This window comes from Papaver somniferum, chromosome 7, assembly GCF_003573695.1.
Source record: "Papaver somniferum cultivar HN1 chromosome 7, ASM357369v1, whole genome shotgun sequence".
NCBI classification, from domain to species: Eukaryota; Viridiplantae; Streptophyta; class Magnoliopsida; order Ranunculales; family Papaveraceae; genus Papaver; species Papaver somniferum.
Window position 1 is genome coordinate 232251068 of NC_039364.1, and position 6199 is coordinate 232257266.

Genomic DNA, 6199 nt, shown 5'->3' on the forward strand with positions numbered 1-6199 from the left:
GAACATGTCATGAGACAGAGGTACAGTTCTTACGATGAATTGAGCAAGTATTGATATTCCTTGGTTTGAGCAAATATTTATCATCTGAGCAAGTGTTGCTCATGTGATGAATTGTTGAATATTTGATCGTCTGAGCATGTGTTGCTCATCTGATGGATTATTGGCAGCATACCAAAAATATTAATTAGAATATTGGTCGTTGAACCGAGCATAATTAATAAAATTAATTACCATGAGGTCGTCGTAAAATTATTAAGGTTGGAATCTGGAATGATGAACCTTGGATTCAGAAACCCTAATTTGATCAATTGATGATCAATTCATGGTTCGTTAGAAGTTTAACCATGGGACGAAGGAGGGAATGACTACATGGGACCATGGATCAACCATGTAGTGTCCATATGCTCACGTGAGCAAAATACGAATAACTCCTGAAGAGTTGACGATTTTTTGGTGAAAGAATGATTAAATGCTGGTTTAATCATTTATTCGACAATGCTCATCTGAGCCTTAAGTGAGAAAACCTAATTAATTATGATGGAGTGAGGAACCGACCATGGGGTCATGAAACCGGCCCTGGGTAGTCATGTGACCGCCTGATGATCACTTCATGAAAATCCAAAGTGTTTGGAAGAGTCTTGGACCTAATACGTGCAATTGTGCAAATTAGGTCAAAAGTGTGAAACTTGATGGGACCGGCTTCTGTAAGCCGAAGATCCAATTTTGGTCGGTCAAGATAGCGCGCTCATGTCCCCAAGGCGTCCGCTTCTCATTCCTGAGAATTTTGATATTTTCTAGCGTGCAATTGAGCATCCATTCGAGAAAATATGCCAAAATTAGGGTTTCGACGAAACTGAGGAAAACACCATGAGATGATGGAAAATAATTATAAAATAAGGAATAAGGAGGCGTGGGACCGCCGAGGCCAAGGCATGGTCGGCCGGTCGTGGCCACGGTCCCGTGGTGCCTTTTACTTAATTTTATAATATTTGATGATTTTATGAAAAATTCATGAATTTTGAGAAATTTGATGAATTTAGGGAGTTTCCATGAATTGAAGGAGTTTTCATGAGTTCAGGGAAGCAAAAAATATTAAAATAATAAAAACAAGGGCGTGTGGGATCGTGGAGGCGCGGCCGGCCGACTAGGGCCCGGTCTCACGAGTTTTCATAATTTTTAATATTTTTTCATGATTTGAGGGAATTTTTCCTAATTTGAGAGAAATACCATGAAATCAAGGAATTTGATGAATTCAAGGAAAATAAAAAAAATAATAATAAAACAAAGGGACGTGTGGGACCGGCTAGGGCATGGCCGGCCGGCCAGGGCCAGGGCCCGGTCCCACAAGTTTTCATGATTTATTTTATTTTATTATTATTTGGTGATTTGTGCAAAATACCATGAAATCAAGGAGTTTTATCATGAAATTAGAGAAATAATAATAATAAAATAATGAGGAACCGTGAGGTGTGGGGCCGGCTGGGACCAAGGCACGGCCGGTTAGCCCATGGTCACGCCCCACACTCCTTTCCTTAATTTTATATTATTTTTATGGATTTATGACAATACCATGAAACCGAGGAGTTTCCTCGAGACGAAGGAGATTTGATCAAATGAGAGAATTTTCATCAAATCATGGAAAATAATGTATTAAAAATATAAAAACTGGCGTAGGACTGACCATGACACGGTCGGTTGGTCGTGTGTCCGTGTTCCCAGCACCTTGGTCAATATTTTTAATTATTTATTATTTTCTTCCCTATTTTGCATAGGTTCATCGTTTCGTTGTATTTTGAAATACTCGTTCGTGCATTGACTGTTAGTGTATCGTCGTTGAATACACTTTCACCATTTGAATCGGGACTTACTTAGAGGTAGCTCAGACGCCCGGTTGTTGATTATGTATTACTAATTGTGGAATTCAGTGGAGAATAATTCACAAAACTGAGTAATAAGATGTTTATTATTAATTCATAGGATCTGCTGAGGATTCGACTACGAATTCAGAATAATAAAGCGACCATTATCATTCCATGGGATCGTAGATTCGACCATAGAATCAGAGTAATTAAGATTTATCTATTACCATTTATGAGACCAGTTGTGGATTTGATCATGAAATCGGAGTAATGAGATAATATAGTTATTGCTATTCCATGAGATCAAGCCGTGGATTCGATCATAGAATCAGAACAATTGTTTATTGCTATTCCATGGGACCAGTCGTGGATTCGACCATGGAATATGAGCAATAATAGATTATTTTGGGAATTCAATAGTGAATATCATGGCAGAATTAATCTTAATTAGGAATAATTAACTTTGTGGCTCTATACTAGCAGAGCAAGCTGTCTAGGAGCATTAATTATCCCGATATGAGCTTGTCGGTAAGTCATATCCTTTGTATAGTCAGGGTAAACTCGTTGTTTGTTCCTGAAGACGTTATCGATCTATACTAGCAGAGAAAGCTGTCCAGGAGTCGTCCATCTCGTGATGATAAATAGAAATAATCACTGAAAGTATTCAGTATTCATGAGATATGTCGTTGTCCATTCGTGAGACTACATATCTACATGTACTCTGAGAGAAAGTACTCTCCGTTGATAATTCGATGAGAGACCCGTGTCTCAATACTCACGTCTGATTGCTGGATCAGAGGTTCGTACAATTATGGGTTTACGATTTTATCCCTTGTCAAAAATACACCATCTACAAGGTCGATACCTCGAAGACAAGGTGGGTGTAGAGTCGATTTCGAAGTTTTACAATATTGATTCAAATATAAAGTACACAAGAGTTTTTTTGTTGTGTCGATACGACAAGATGATAATGGAGATTACAACAACAAAATAAAGAAGCAATAACAAATATGTTAACACTAAAAATGAAGGCACAAGGATTGTCAAATCCACCACTAACTCACATTATGTATTCAACTAATTATACTACTCTTGTCCTTGTAACAGATAAGGGAGAAGTGTCAAGTCTACCACTTACCTAAGGTGTTTCACCAATGGATAGTTCAATCACAACTAAAGTATAAATTCGGAGCACTAACTGTTAATTAAGCACAACTAGTCAAGGGATTCACAATAATCTATCAAGCATGAGTTGCAGCACAATCAACATAGTTTTTATTCTAACTACAATGGATGCCTGACATACACTGTGAGAACAAAGTATTGAGCACTAATATTAAATCTACCCTAGAACAATTCAAACATTCAAGAGTAACATAAACAACATGAGTAACATAACAGAGAGTCAGGGTTTCATCTAAACCCTAGTTATGAAATTAGAACATGATGATAATACCGAAAAAAACATAAATTACAGCTTGGTGCACCGGCTACTCCGGGCATGAGTTTTTCATCACACTGCCTTCTCTATTTATACATAATTTTCACCCAATTCGAATTCAATTTGATAATTAATAACAACCCACTCATCAAAACGTGTTTCAATTCGTTGCCCCCCTCTTCAATTCTTCTCTTTTCTGCAAGCCATTTACTTGAGGTTCCTCAACTGTATAAGATAGACCCTAACCCTAGATTTATCAATCTTATCTTCTAGGTTTATTTTTCTTGATAAGGGAGGAGATAAGATAGAGAGAGACAGAGGTTAGAGGCTTAATTGGTGTTTATGATGGAAGTTGAGAGCAAAAATGGTCGGGGAGATGGAGTAATTGGGATGAAGGAGGTGGTACTGGTGGTTTTGCAGGCGGAGTAATGAGAAATGAAGGGGAAAAGATTGGGTTTCTGTTCTACAGGGAAAATAAGAGAGGCAACTCGAGTGTTAGGCGAGACTATCAGATGTTGATGTCCTGAAGGATGAGCTGTCGGATGAAGCAACTTTAACAAATCTGACGGCTTGGGCGAGGAAACGGGTTTGGGTTTTGGATCTTGGTTCTTGGGTTCTCTACCAAGCCCATGTCTCGGTTTAGGATTTGCAAGCGGCTTGCGGGAGAGTTGCAAGCGGATTGCGGCTGGTCTTCACATGATATTCGCGCTTCGAGGCTTTCTCGCGAGGACTTTGCGTTTTCTCTCTTCCGTAGTCGTTGTCCACCATTCTTCTATTCTTTTGGCTTCTCAATTCATCCAAGATTTATTTATTACCTAATAACACAAAATTAAGTAGTAAAAGTATTTATTCTTGAATACTATGAAAATACATAATATGGGATAAAATCGAGAGTTAGAGCACAAAAGATGATTAAATGCCAATAAAAGGATGTAGAAATATGCAATATTTAGCACTCATCATAGGTTTCAAGAAAAGTTTCTATCAAGACTCCATAGTTCCCGATAGATCCTACTGGTAGGGCATAAAACCAGTTCCTTGCTTCCCCTTCTAAACTAGCAGGGAAGAACTTACACATAACTACGTGATTGCTCTTCCACTATAGTAATGACATCATATACATTTTGACATGTTCCACTGCATCCCCGGTGCCATCGAACCTGGATGGGAATGTTGGAAGCGTACACTTTGGTGGGAACGGTGTTTTTCCAGTTCTCGGGTGAAAGGAGTCTTCTCTGATTCACTGATTACTTCTGCCAGTTTTCATCTTCGTCGTCTCCAGAAAGCTTCTTGACGATCTCTTCAAGTTGTTTGAGCTTAGATTTAGTCGCGTTGTCAGATCTCTCACTTTGTTCGGGTACTTATTATTCGGTTGATGAATTCTCGGGAGGACCATACCCTCCTCTTGCCCGGTTAGGGTCGGGTATACGTCCTCGGTGTGGAGGAGGTGTTCGGGTATAGTTTGATCTGGTTCGATTGCTCGAGGCTCCTCTACTTGAAGATCCTCGCGACCTGGACCCTTGGTTTCGGAGTTGATAATTCTCGTGCTCAAGTGCCAAGTTCCTTCTATGTATCCCTCTCATAAAATCTATTTGCCTTCTCATGTTCTCCAGAATCACCATCAATGTTGGGTCCGTGCTCTCATGACTAGAATGACCATTTAGGTGGTTTCCTGGTGCGGCTGGGGATGCCACTGGTGGCACAATAGGTGGTGCAACATGTGGTACAACAGATGGTAGATTTCGAGTCCCATTCCTTTTTCCCAACCGAATCTGTCTGAGTCTTTCCTCCTCTCTGTTTAAAGCGTTCCGAGATTCAGCATGTTGCCTAGCTCTTCAGTGGTCCTCTTGCATCATCAGTACTTCCTCATCATCTTCAATGTCCGATGTTGTGATTCCGTCTATCATATTCTCGGATCTTCTATGGCTCGGTTCGACATGTTCTAAGAAGGTGGGGTCACCATCCTGACCCAGGTTGATCTCCTCATTGACAGTAGCCATTCCTCCTGCAGGTACCAGATTCTCCTCGGGTGGGTGTCGGCGATCAGTTCCTTGTCGCGAGTCCGTCACTGCCTCTTGCATGCTGGTTCCTGCTACTGTTCGGTTCCTCAGCATCCTACCCGATCCCGAAGTTTTAGCCATCGTATCGGGTTCACTTTCTCCTCCGAGAGCTTTAGCTACGTTAGCAAAATATACAACACCTTACTTTGAACCGTTTTCGAAAAAGTTTTACAAGTACAATAAAAAGATTCTCATGTTTATCAGTGCGCATATATAAGTACGATTCCTCTATTTTGGTCACGCTGGACTCAGCAAATTAGTTTGCTTGACTATTAAGATATTTTTGTGAAAAAGATGACTGTTAAGTCGTTTTCAGTACTCTCCCTATGCATTAATCATTGTTTGTCATATATTCTCCCTATCAGAAGTCATTACTCAACCGTACGGATGGTCGGAAAAGCAATTCTTTGGTCGTATGCCATCATGGTGACTTCCCTCACTGAAACTGAAGGTGTCACGGATCGCAAATCAGTCTAAGACACGAATCATGACATGATCTGTCATTCTTTATGGTTTTTCCTCATACTTCCTCAAGGATAATTCTACCTTGGGATTCTTTCGGTTTCCCATTTTGACTTTACAATTTTGAGAAGTTGATAGGAAGAGGAAGAAAATATCTACGCTAAAACACTTCAGGGATCACCTTGAGCAACTGTTTCAGTGACCCAGCTCAATGATTTTGGGTCGATCTACTGGTCGTGATATAACTCAAAACTTCAAATCTTTATCAGTTAGTGAGATGAAGTTTCATATAGCTTCAACCAAACATCTAGGATATTATCTTGTGAGCTTTGAATATTTCTAACGACTCAGCTAACAAAAGAATCATGTGCGATAGA